Source organism: Anopheles funestus, chromosome 2RL (assembly GCF_943734845.2).
Source record: "Anopheles funestus chromosome 2RL, idAnoFuneDA-416_04, whole genome shotgun sequence".
NCBI classification, from domain to species: Eukaryota; Metazoa; Arthropoda; class Insecta; order Diptera; family Culicidae; genus Anopheles; species Anopheles funestus.
In genome coordinates this window covers 12,778,723-12,793,460 of record NC_064598.1, presented here as the reverse complement: position 1 = coordinate 12,793,460, position 14,738 = coordinate 12,778,723, and positions in this window count along the sequence as shown.

The following is a 14,738-nucleotide window of genomic DNA, read 5'->3' as shown; positions in this document are numbered from 1 at the left end:
TTATTGAAACGCTTTCAAACTACACGCCTCAGTTAGAGGGTATTCCGCGGAAAGCTAAACTGCCACATGAATAGAAGAAGGCGGCCGGGGTTTTCGTTGAAACTCAACCATAATTACTCTGTAATGTCTCAACGTGACAGACCATTGATATAAATTAATTAACGTTGGAAGCCATCAACCACCAACCATGGTAGACAAGAGAGTCTATTACTATGTGGGAACGAACGAAACTATTACTAACTTCCTACGTCCTGTGGAATCAATCCAAGTTCATCCGTTATAATGACCGTTGGCTGTTGTTAAACAAAACGTTGCCTTCGTTACTATGCGTATGTCCGTGGGAAGTAGGGCAAGGACCCTCTGGAAGCACCTTTTATGCTCAAGTGTTTACTCCCGTTCGTTCCTGCAGCAAAGACGCCGGCTGCTTCCAACGTTTGTACAAGTATGATAATATTCCTTAACAAGCTGAACACAATAACACACATCTCCGGAAGGTCGACACTGTAGGGTGAATAATTGCAGATGGTGCTTGTGTACGAACTTGACACTAGTTTGCATAATAAAATACCCAAGGGAAGTGAGAACACAGCTACGGAAACAATGTTTCATGAGGAATTTTAATTTTCTCACAGCGAACTTTCCGCACACAGCAAGGTGTATCTTCTCTTCTGCCTTTGCATCGTTGTAGTAAGGAACAGTGGTTTTTATTGACAAAACAACTTAACAAAGTTAATCAAAACTGTTTACCGAAAAGATACTCCCGCGTAATAATTTTATCCGCCATCTTCTTCCCAAAATACACCCGAGAATTGAACCCAGGAGAATGGTACGAGAACGTAAGCACGTAACAAAAAGGCTACAAAGCACAATGAACATCAACTCGTTAGTTTGTTCTTTAAAGCAACAGGACCAACTACGTTCGAAAAAATATCTCAAGAAAGTCCTCCATGATGGACCTGTTTATCAATTATTTATGTGTACTATTTTGCAGGTGACATTTTTGCACTCAATTTCATTTCATTCGAACCGCATCCAACACTCAATGTGTAAAGTTTTTCCTGTCACCCTTTATCCGGGGGAAAACTTGGAGTATCTTATTTCCTGCTGCAACATGTCCGTATTGAATCCTATCCAATGATTCATGGCTAACGTAAATACATTCCGTAGCCGATGGTGGGCAACGCCATTGGGACGTAACACATGACAAGATAACCTACAAATATCGTAAAACATGTTCCGAAGAAGACCCGTTGTTAAAAATTGAAAATATATTCGACTACCGGAACTGGTGGACGCCAAGTTTCGGTCTCTAGGTCATTGCCGAGGTGTCAAGTGAGTTGCTCTCGATATATACCCTTGCGGGTGACATAAGAAACAAAACTAAATCAAACTCACACTGGGGACTGGTGTTAGATTACTCTTTCTCTCCTTCCTTTTTTAAATTGTTTTTTCACATTCACCCACCCATACACAATACTTTGCCAAACAACGACTGACAAAGCTGCCCCTGTTCACTGACATCCTGACTGTGGAACATTCTAAATCAAACACACCCTACTCTCGTAGTACAAACTCGATTTCCGTTACTATCAAATATCGAGTTTGCAATCGACTGGGATGTGTGGAAGTATCGCTACGTGTGGTCATAAAACTGGAGACAAAAACAGACCGAAAGCATCATGCTTAAATGCTTCCCCACACAACACCGTGTACCCGGGGACAAGCGATCGGAATGTGATATCGCTTTTTATTGCAATCGATTTCGGGGCGAAATGAATGCCTTTGGTGGAGAAATTCCTGCTTCCTGTGGACGGTTGATACCTTTAAGTAACGGATATTGAATGTGCAAGCGAATTGGCAGTAAAGTAAATCTGTCGTGCTTTTATTAAATATTCAGCCCTTGCAGCAAACGCAAACGCAAACACGAAGTGGCTGCGTTGTGGTTTTCACCATTTTCACCATTGTTTGCCAAAATGAAATCGAAGTTGTAGCACATTTTCCTTTCGACTCGACTACCTTGAATTGTACGGTGGTTTAAGCTTTTTGTGTGTTTTTCTTTCTTTTCGTGCGGGCTTTCTTCTATATTACAGCAACGCACAGAAATGAGGAGTTTGTCTTTTGGGTGGTGTTTTCCAAACAAAAATACTCAATTTCGATTATAAGAAAACGGTACTCGATTGTCGTCCCATGAACAAACCCGTATGAACTGGAGCTACTTTCTAGATTTCCTCTTATCGTCACATTTCCAGCAATGCAATGTGTAAAGCATGTTTCAATTGTTTGTATTGCTTTTTTTGTGGAATTCGGTGGTAGAAAGAAAACAAAAACGCTCCCAAATGGTTCCGTAGGCTAATGTGCTTCGAGTATTTGTGTGTTAAACCGACGAAGAACAACTTAACGATCCGCTTCCACAAATGTAAATATCATGATGCTTCTATTGTGCTTTTGGCCGTTGTATTCTTCGTTTCCTCACATCACACAAGATGATCGGCGTTGTAACATAAATTTAAATATTTCACCATGCTCACACATTTGGGAAATCGTACGCAAATTTTGGGAAGGAAGCAGAAAACAAGAAGGTAACAAAATCATTGAAACAACGAAACCAACTTTCCTACAAGACAATTCGACCATATTCATACACAGAGTTTGTAGCGTTTTTATCCATTTTTGGTTGGATTGTATTGCTTTCATATGCAACCATAAAGGGAACCGAACGCTCGTTAGAGACGCTCATGTCCTTTTATGATTCGGTGTGGATTACTTTTACACCAGCCAGATGGTGTTGAATGTTTTACACTAGCTGGTAAATAATTTCTCATTCAAAACATGACCATTCAAGAGCAACTTTTTGAGTGTTCCTTTTTTTTCTTACTTGGAACCGTTCTTGTTCGTCTCATCTCATTCACTCTCATATGTATAGTGTGTCGGCTATAAATTTATTCCGACCGCCTATGCATACTGACCGGTACCGGGATCAATGGAGCGATTTGGGGAAAAACAACCGTATAGACTCATATTTTATCGTGTACGGTTCGTTTACATACTGGGTGTGATGGGAGAAAAGAAAAACACGCCATTCAACAGGTTGACTTTTTAACATGTTTCACAGCTCCGAACGATGCAGTGTAGGCCGAGAAGTTTACTTTATCGGAAACACTTTCTCAACCCTCCCTACATACACAATACATGTCAATCAATTTCGAATACAGCAGAAAAAAAGCGCAAGTCCATTTTACGTCCTACGACTACGCAAAAGAAACATGAAACTGTACAAGAACGATCAGGAACGTTGAACCACAGTCTGTCGTTGATTTTACAGTGGGAGAATGCATTTTTTTTTGTTATTGCTTCACAAAAGCTGTGTTTTCATGATTGCTCCCACGATGATCATTTGAGCAACTTTAAGTGAATTTACCGTCGACTTGATAGAAACGATTTTGTGCAAAGTGTTCAAAACCTGCAAATATTATTCTCTACAGCAGGTAAAATGTGTTTTATGTGTCAAAAACCCACATACATTTTTGTATCGGATGAGTTTATGAAGAAAACTAGCTCAACCATCATCAGCTCAATAAACGTTCTATGGGTACATGAACTGTGTAGAAAACTTGAATTTTGATATACGTTTTCCCCCCCTAAAATGTGAAATAGTGCATCGTTGCAGTTGCGCTTCAAACTGAGAAATTCTTCCTCCACATATCAAAACGAATCCTAATCCAATCGACAACACAAAGACTGATTGCACGTTGATGAAGTCATCACAGTCATCACAAGCACATCGATGTCGTGCAATGAAATGGAAATGCATTGCAAGCTTTCATCCCATTCAGTTTTTGTCCTATTTTTGGTCGCAAAAATCTCGTACTTCGATGATAAAAAGGTAAAAGAAATGAAAGACGTGGTTAAGGACTTTGGGAGATCAAAAAAAGGACAAAAAAAGGACAAAAAAGATTAAAAATGAAAATGTTGTTATGTTACGCATATGAATGCGCCTGAAAGTATGCAATATGCACAATGAAAGAGTTTATAACCGTAAGCATATTATAATACTATATAATTAATTTAATTTTTTGACTTGTTTTAATCTGTTTAATATAAAGTATGTTAAATGGAAAAAAATCTTTTTTTCACAAAGATATAAACCCAACTTTTGCCTATCGCACACTAAAAATTCAAACAATCCAACCCGGTAGAAAAGTAAAATCAAAGAGAATTATTCCGCTTCAGTGCTGCTGAACAGAACTTTCGCTTCGCAAGTATGTCTTTTGTTCGTTTGCGGCACCATTTTATGGCAAGCTGTGGCCAAATACCTTGCCGATTGTTTCGTCGTACACTGATGCGGTAGAACTGGCAGGAAATTCAACGAAAAGTCTTTGGAACACTGCATCCCATACGCAGCATAAAATGCGGCTGGGAACGAGCTTTTCCCACAGAATCGTCACGTGCACAACAACTACATAAAGCACCCAAAAGCTTCCATATTGCAGTAGGAATCGGTTGTACAAGAAACGATTCAAATTTTGAATTCCCACCCCCACAAAGTCAGACATAATGAATCGTAATTTTACAAAAGCGATCTCCCGTGAATGTGTGTATTCAATTGAAACGAAAATTTGAAATGTGTTTCAGCAATGCGTAATTAAATACTCTAAATTCTAGTCACAACTTTCGCAACATGTTCCGGTGTCCCAATTCTCAGCAGAGTGTGTGTATTCCACAAGAGGAAACACTTCATAACTGTTTCTGTTTCTGATGGTTTTGCTTTTTCGTTCGCATACCATACCAGGGAATAGCTGCGTAATAGTAAAATATTTTAACGATCCCAAACATACACACCAACACAAGCAGCGCAAAACGTTCCGGAAATCCATTGCATTCCGTTGAAGCGTTCCATTCAATCACTGCGAATACCTTTTTCGCACTTCCGAGATCCTTCACTAGCCCCGGGGGCGACTTTTTGGGGGTTGCAAAGGCAAAAGGTAAACAAAACAAACTCCATTTTGTACCTTTTCTCCGGTACCTAAGGACACCATTCCTGTACCACGTTCGATCAATCAGTGGCCTTTGATGAGGTGCGCAATGTTTAAGATAAACACCAACACATAAAACCGGAAACGAAGGTGGGGGCGGGGCGGGGGGGGGTTGAGATTGTCTGGTCGAGGTGTCCCTTTTTCGCCTGGAGGCTGTTCTGCAGGCTTATCTAAGATAAGATTCCCCAGATCTCGACACATACCTGACCTTGGCGGTTTGCCAGCTTCTTCACCGTAATCTTCCACACAAACATTACGCCACTAAACCAACTATTCTGTGTGTGTGGGTGTGTGTAGTTGGCTGAATGATCCAATCGGCTTTCCACGCTGTCAACCTTAATTATAATGGTTTGGAAAGGTTTCCAGACACTTACCAGGCACTAACGGCTGTGATCCGTTGTTGTGTATATCGATAATAAAAGATACCCGAAGGCACGTGATTTTTATCTTCTCTGCTTATCCGACTTCTGCAGTCTGGTGCGTTCATTCAACCGTGTGAAAGGTGTGTCATCTCCGTCTCGTCGTCGGAAACTTTAACAGAGGTGGAAAATGGCTCTAACAGACTTGTACATAAATTAGTACATCATCGTCCCTTTCCAAAGCACATTGACTCATTGGAATGCTATTATGCTGCTTACGGGCTGTCTTTTCACTGGCATAAATGGATAAATGGAATGTAAATGAGCTCTCAATGGAAATTAACTTTTAACAAGCAAATGCGATTGATGGAAAAGCGTGATAAGCTGGCCATTCTTGGTAACATTTCCATTCATAAAGCTTACACTTTTACTTTCATTTACAGCGAAAGAGATTTCTTGATGGTAGATACGGAATTTATATGCTTTCCTTTGATGCTCACTACAATTTATTCTTAATCTCGGCATAAATTTATAATGATCAAAAAAAGAGGGTAATCTTATTAAACTTCTGCTTGAATGATTTTCTATTTAAACATGTCCTTGTTTGCCCATCGCACAATCAAAACACAATCAATCGGCATTGGTTAGGTGTTACCTTCGTCGTACGCAAACGGAGGAACGGTGGAATAGATTTAATTTTCCACTTTGTTCGACTTAATGAAGGAACTTACATCTACCAACACACGCGGGGAATAAAAAACCGCAACCGGTCACTTCTTGTGGTTAAAATCCAATTACGGCCAAACATTGCATTATCCTTCCGACCGACCCACGGCAAATGGAATAGTGAAACACAACACAACATCCGAGCGACCTTTTACTTGAATCTTACTTTTCCGTTGTTTTTGCAACCGCACCGTACGATCGATCCGTAAGACCGTAAGATTCTGAGGCATTTTTTAAACCCCCTGAGGTATTCGACCGGTAGAAAAATGAGGAGAAAAGCACGAGCTTTCCTTTTAGTTTTATTGTTTTTAATTATTTGAAGTTCAATGTATACCGATACCGAAATTATTTTAAAAAATAATGAAATGATTAATTAGATATTTTACCTTAACATTTTTTTATACTATTTTTAAGTGAACCTTATTGACATAATATCCTTGTTTTAACTTAATACTGTTTCTTCTTTACTATCATTACATGGTTTCCAATTTATATTTATTTATATTTATTTATAAGCTGTGTTTTATTTTCGTTACCTAATTATAATTATATTATAAAGTTATTCTATGTTTCGTATTTTATTTGGAAATTATTAAAATCTTGTTTCTTTTGAAGCATATTTCATATTCATTGTGAAACTTTTTTTAAATCCATCTACGCATTACAAATGGAAGCAGCCAATAGCACGAAAGTAAACCGTTTCTTTTTGTTTAATTTTTTTCCATCGAGACTAAATTTTCCACATTGAAGATTTTTCTTCCTTTTTCAATGTTCAACCCATACCATGCTTTCTGATTGTTGCTTTAAGAATAGAACGTGTTTTTATTGGATTTCCACCGTTGGAAATTTCCTACCTGTCTAGTCAAAAGGATGCAAAGAAAATACGTGAAATACCTGTTCCGCTCGAAAGGATAAGTTGCCCACTAAGGTGGCGGCAAACAAGGTTATGTTATGGGCTGAAAGAAAAGTAAAAACATAAGAACAGACGCAACAAATTGTTGTTTTACGCCGAGTTCTTAGGTTCACCGGGGAAAAGCGTTTTATAATAACTTGAACTTCGCTGTGCTCTGGGTGCTCGTCCCTGCTACTGCATTTTGTGAAACAGTTTTTATTGTTTCAGTATCAACCAAGGGAACAAGAGTGAACCCAATGGAATCCAAATTGCTCACAGCTTGAAAGTGCAGTAAGGTCTTTGAATAACTTGACGGCTTCTTGCCATGTTTAACTTTATTTTCAAACTAGTTCTGTTCTGATGTGTTGGGCGCGAGTTATGAAACTTCCAGACGTATTTAAACACGTTTTAAGAAAAAAAACTTGTTTTAAAAGTATTTCCCTAGATGTTTGTTCTTCGCCACTGAAACGCTGCTCATACTTTATTAATTTATTATTTAACGAAAAGGAAAAAGGAACTAAGCATAAATCAAATTTATTTGCTCTAGTCCCGTTACTAAACGCTTAGCAAATGTCGCGTTTGCGAACGCGATTCAGAAAATTTTTGCGAAACTCCATATAATAAAATATCTATAAATTTGAAAATCTCCTAAGGCCTTAGCTTTTTTTGGGAAATTTATAAAGTTTTAAAAATTGATTTATTTTAATGCCAATTTGTTGCAATAAGTTTCTTTTCACTCAAATAATGCTTTAATTTAAAAAAAATAAAAAATCAGAAAAAAATTTCAAAATAATTTTCCACTCGAAAATTTCATAACGCTTACCCCTTACGTTTTTTTTGGGAAATTTTGCAAAAAAAATTAAATTGATTTATTTTAATGCCAATTGGTTGCAATAAGTTTCTTTTCATTCAAATATTGTTTTAAATTGAAAAAATAATAAAAAATAGAAAAAAATAAAACAATTATAAAAATTTGAAAATTTCATAAGGCTCATTTTTGCACCAATTTTTGTCTATAACTCGGTCGGTATCCAACGGATCGCCAATCTTTAACCTTTGGTCGATAGATGGCACCAATGGCTATATTTTCTTCTTTGACGGCCATGCCCTCAGATGTCTGTGTCAGAAGTTATTCGAGGAACCAAGTTCCATAGCCTGTTTGAAAAAATGTAAAATTTTCCTCATTTTTGCACCAATTTGTGCCTATAACTCGGTCGGTATCCAACGGATCGCCAATCTTTAACCTGTGGTCGATAGATGGCACCAATGGCTACATTTTCTTCTCGGACGGCCATGCCCTCAGATGTCTGTGTCAGAAGTTATTCGAGGAACCAAGTTCCATACCCTGTTTGAGAAAATGTAAAATTTTCCTCATTTTTGAGTAATTTTGCAAAATTTAAAAAAATTGATTTATTTTAATGCAAATTTGTTGCAATATGTTTCTTTTCACTCAAGTAATGCTTTAAATTAAAAAAAGAATAAAAAATCAGAAAAAAATTTCAAAAAAATTTTCCACTCGAAAATTTCATAAGGCTTACCCCTTGCCATTTTTTTGAAAAATTTTGCAAAAAAAATTAAATTGATTTATTTTAATGCCAATTGGTTGCAATAAGTTTCTTTTCACTCAAATAATGTTTTAAATTGAAAAAAGAATAAAAAAAATAAAAAAACTAAAAAAATCTATAAATTTGTCAATCTACTAAGGCTCATTTTTGCACCAATTTGTGCCTATAACTCGGTCGGTATCCAACGAATCGCCAATCTTTAACCTGTGGTCGATAGATGGCACCAATGGCTACATTTTCTTCTCGGACGGCCATGCTCTCAGATGTCTGTGCCAGAAGTTATTCGAGGAAGCAAGTTCCTTACCCTGTTTGAGAAAATGTAAAATTTTCCTCATTTTTGCATCAACTTTTGCCTATAACTCGGTCGGTATCCAACGGATCGCCAATCTTTAACCTGTGGTCGATAGATGGCACCAATGGCTACATTTTCTTCTTGGACGGCCATGCCCTCAGATGTCTCTGCCAGAAGTTATTCGAGGAACCAAGTTCCTTACCCTGTTTGAGAAAATGTAAAATTTTCCTCATTTTTCACCAATGTAGCAAACTTTATAAATGTAATATATTTTAATGGGAATTTGTTGCAATAAGTTTCTTTTCACTTAAATAGTGGTTTAAATTAAAAAAAGAATAAAAAATCAGAAAAAAAATTTTAAAAAATTTTCAACTCGAAAATTTTATAAGGCTTACCCCTTACGTTTTTTTTGGGAAATTTTGCAAAAAAAAATTAAATTGATTTATTTTAATGCCAATTGGTTGAATTAAGTTTCTTTTCACTCAAATAATGTTTTAAATAAAAAAAGAATAAAAAATAATAAACAAATAATAAAATTCTTAAAATTTGAAAATTTCTTAAGGCTTAGTTTTGTTGGGTAATTTAGCAAAATTTTATAAATTGATGTACTTTAATGCAAATTTGTTGAAATACATTTCTTTTCACTCAAATAATTGCTGCATTGTGAATGAATTTATTACGTGCGCGTTAGCAAACGCGACAATTGCTAAACATGTCGTGACGGGGAAACAAAGGACTTTTCCCATCACCTCAAATAATGTTCAACGGTAAACGATCCCGAACAATGACTCATAAATTTAAATTTAAAAGTTAAGAAAACGTATCAATCATTTCCTATCGTACTTATAGGAAAAAAACACCAAGACTATAATTTTCTTCCCAAAAAGCCACTTGCTTTTTACAACCAACACATTTACGATGAAGATTAATTTTTATTTCTTTCCCGGTTTTCATGAAGACCCGAATGACATTGAAACTGAAAATCAACAAAACGTGCAGATGACCTCTCAGGCGATTACCTTACCGGAATATTGCCAAACATCCGGCCTCCTAATGCGTCCTACTGAAACTAAAAAAAACACACACACCTGACGAATGAGAAATTAGCATAAAACTCATTAAATGAAGAATGCACTCGTAAGCAAATATTTGACACCGTGTTGTGAGAAAAATGGGGTGTTCGTCCTTAAAATTTCCTTCAACGGGTCGGTTCGTGCATAACTCACACAGCATCAGAATTATACGCCGGCTGCGTAGTATTTGAAAGGGCACAGAGAGAACAAAAACAGCAACTAAATTATGCTGACATAAAACATCACGCATGCAAAAACGGAAACAAATGAGCTGAGGGATGAATCAACTATTACGAAACGCAAATTTAGTGTTTTTTTAACCGTTCGAAAGATTAGTCCTTCATAAAGTGGTTCCTTTCCCGCTTGTTGTCGTTGGAGATCCTTTGTCGAATAGATTAAAAAAGACGAGTGATTCTTCCCACTTCATCGGATAAACTCAGGCTATCGATAACCAACTGTAAAAGATCTTGAATCATGATCAATTATACAATGCAAATACGTAATAGTTGAATGATCCCTAATGGTGGTTAGTGTGATGCAAGGCCCTAACAGGGCATCCCCATTTATCATGAGTATGTCGCGAACAGCAGGGAAATGTCATCATAATTCTTTCCTATCGGTTAGCGTCCTGTCACATCCTTCCGAAAACGATATTCCAAAGGTTTGAAATGATACTTTTCAACGTTTATATTTGTTGTTTTTATTAGCAAATTTAATATCAATTACTGTTTTCTTTTTTTTTCGCCATAATTTCAATTGATGTCAGATTGTTGAAATAAAAACACCGCTTAACGACACCATTAAAATGACTTTTTTTTTGCTTTACAAACTAAAAACAATAAGAGCTGCCAAAGAATGCCAAACTTAAGCAACGAAGAAGCAACAAAAAAGAAAAATTGCACAAACTTTCACCCACACTTTGCCGACCGAAAGAACTTTTGGCTGTTGTCGCGCTGGCACTAATTAATGTACGGCTCGTGTTCGCAACCGAACAAACGTGATAAATTGTTCTTTTGCAACGTAACCTTAACGGTCCCAGTGAGAACACATTCCAGTACCGCTAGTCCACCCACACCAGCGTTAGATTATGCCATTTTGCTTAACGTTCGCGTACTTGCAATTTTTCATAAGATCACAAATGAAGATCCCTACCTTCCCTTGGTTAGGCGTTAGCGTCCAAAAAGGTGGAGAATTTGATGCTTCGACACTAGACTCGCTTGAGGGGCTGTTTCAACAAACAGGTGGTACGACAGGCTCTATAGTTGATGGGGAACGATTTTTCATCCAAAAGTTTTTTTTTCCTAAAAAAAAATAGGACAACACATTTGTACGTATTGTTTTACTCCTGCTTGTACGTTCAATGATTCCAAGTGTTGAGAAGAAAAACATTAATTTTTACATATATTGCATAACTTTAGGCGCTTAACTTTGAGAGACATTTTTATATTGTCCTTTTTATGTTGAACTTATGCAATCCGCAGAACATTTGAGTATTGATTGTAATAAGTTATACTACCAATTAATGAACAAAAAAACAGATCTAACGGCGATTATTGGCTTATTGTCGCTAATAATACTATTCCAATAACACATTATTCGGATAAGGAAAAAAAACAAATGATACTTATCCGAAAATCAGTATTGAGTTCAATAGAAGTAAACTAACACCTAATGCATCGTTGTATTTGATGTTATTTGGCAAATATTTACACCTCCTACGAAAAACAAGCAGCCTTCAACTTGACCTTTACCATGCTAAAGAGTGCCAAATCTCATCGATAGACATTTGAAACCAAATTCATCTTATTGGTTTGTACTTACATTGGAATGTGTTAGATAAATGCTCCAAAGCTTTTTTTTTTGAGAGCTGATGGTAAAATTCTTTCCTTGAAGTCTACTCGTCCCATCGTTTTCGTAGAAGAAAACTCATGGCAGTAGTAATAGGATGTTTTTCAGGTGTAGAATTTAAGTATTCTCAAGCCGACATGGGTTCTTGAAAAGCTTGATTCTGCATCATTCGAATTTAGCTTCTTACAAGGTGTCGGAGCGCATAGCCTAAGATCTTTAACTGTGACAAGATACTTCGAATTTCGGTACACTTTTCGGAAGATATCTCTACAAAAAAGGATTTGTTTCATTAGGCTGAATTTTAAATCGATAGATGGCGAATAAGAGTAATAAACCGTCAACTTGCATTACGTTAAATATAATGATTGAAGTAAGAAAAAGGACTGACTATTCTGTCTGGCCGTAAGTAAGAAGCAAAAAAAGGCCATCCTCGCCTTCTCTTGATCCGTTCTTACATTTATGGCATGGAAAATGAAGTCATATAAACATTTTTTAATAACATAAAACATTGTTGTTGTGATAAGTAGAAAAAACGCTTTAAAGGGACATTGGTTCGATCGTGTGGCAATAAATTGCTTAGAAAGAGGGGCCGTTTCCCATACCACCGTGATGGCGAGTGTACCATGGTTAGAAGAAAGGTTTTCTTCTGCTACCAACATTCATACAAATTTCCGTCCGTCGAGGCCACCTGGCCGGAGGGGCCTTTGACGGCCACCTACTCCGCCTATCGTTAGATCCGTCACTGTGTACTAGTCGTACAAGCAAACTGGCTTACTGGCCATAGATCTAACAAGTGTAGGTTCAAGGTAACGGATGTACCTTGTGTGGATGCTTTATCAATCAATCACGAATGACGTACGTGGGCCTTTGTGGGCCGTATTCACGGGAAAGCATTTGGGTTGCATGAAGTGCGTGTGAACTTGACTGTTGCGAAGAGCAAAAGGGCGTAGTGTTGTTCTTCTAGTGAAAAGAATCCGAGTTGAAGAACCCAAGTTCAAGGACACAGTCCAGACGAACCAAAAACATCTTTATCTCACCTTTTCCGATGGGTTGATAGGTGTGGTTCCCTTCGTTAGGCTGATTGCATATTGTTCACAATAATTCCAATGCCTTTGCCAAATTGACAAATCACTCTAGACCTAGACGTCCCAGTTGGTGCAAATTTTGTAAACAATGGTAGAATGGAAATGAAAAGTAGATTCTTTTAAATATTTCATTTCATTTCCAGTACGTGATTGAGATCCAGAAACATTTCTACTGACTTACAGCGTTCACATTCTTGATGTACCTGAACCTGGCAGGAAGCCATGCCGAAGGCTCGAGCCAGCAACAATTCTCCAAGGACATCATCAGGCGTGCCAACGATTTACCGTAAAGGAATGTGAAGGCAAATAAATAAAACGGCTACCATCCGACACCCGTGTTTGATTGTTCGTTATCACTGACTACCAACTGGGTGCCGGATCTACGTCCGGATCTTTTTCTTTTTTTGCTACTTTCAGACAACTGCGGTACCGACATACCGTCAGAATCGAATCGCTCCACAGGCTGGCCTGTGCCAAATAGATGCCCCAAAAGAATGCCCAAAAATGTCGTAACGACAGGAGAGGGATAGGGAAAAAAACATTGCCAACCTTAATGGAAAGGCGTCCCGAACACCCGTACGAAAAGGGTCCTGCTTCTGGCATGGTCGGTGCCCCACGGTCAATATTTACCGACAATTTTTTTTGTTGGGCCCTTCCAGTTTGGCTTTCCTTGTGTATCGTACATCCGTTGATTTTTGCGTATCTTAACTTCGACACAAATCATGAAGAAGGACGTTTTAAAGCATCTCCCAGGAACCCTCGCCTTCATCCGTGGCAGAAATTGAAATTGTGCTGAAAGAACGCTTTTAGGCTTCGCTTTCAAGGACAGGATGTGTCCGTCCGTGTGAAGCTACACTCCAGTGACGATAATTCACAGTTTAAATGGCTTTTTTTTTAAATCCGAAAGTTTAACACGTACGCATTGATCCGGAAAGCTTCCGCATACGCCTGTTCCGCGGGAAATCGCCGGTCAAGAAGCTCGTTTCAATATCTTACGCTTGAGTGGTTTTGAAGAGGGATGAACGTGTCGTTTGGATTGTTTCAACTATTTTATTTATCACCCTGACAGACAAACGGGACAGGTGCACCAAAACGAACAATTTTGCTATATGAAAAGATGGAACGTAAAAGACAAGCTTACGTTGGGAAAGGCGAATCATCAAACAGGAAACGCTCCCAGTGGAATGTAGAAAGTTATATGAAAACTCATTTTATTCACTTTTCCCCCCAATATCAGTTCTCGATTTATTTTTAAAGGTATTTCTATTCAACACCTTAACTTCTATAAGTGACTCCAACAGGCGCGCAGATGATGATAAGCATGGAGAAAGGAAAATCGTGTAATATAATCTTCTATTTAATTTTTTTTTTCAACATCTTTCTGAAACTTTCCGTACCAAAAGGGCACACTATCCAGTGAGGATGCAAAATAAAATTGGAACGGATAAGAGTTCTTTTATTTGCTCGTGCCAGCTTCACATCCTTTGCCGACCATATTTCGGATAAACGGAGAGCGTGTCCCGCAATGGTAGTTGACGGCAGGAAATGGATTTTATTCTCGATCTGAGCACCCTCTAAAGCTGAGTGTCCCACTAACACTAACCATGGCAATCTGGACTTGCCCATGTGGAGTTTTGTTTGTAATGTACTTTATGTATGTTTGCTTTCACCAGCAACGGAACATAATTGTTAGAAGCTATTTGTGAATGGAAACAATTTTCCCACCATGTCTTTCAGACATTGGAATTTCATGCAATAATCATTTTGCCATTGCAAATAACTGTTCCGTCGGATCAGTTCTTCCAATAAAGTTTGAAATTGTATTCCACAATTTACTAGCATTGTTTTATTCTTATTGAAGTTTC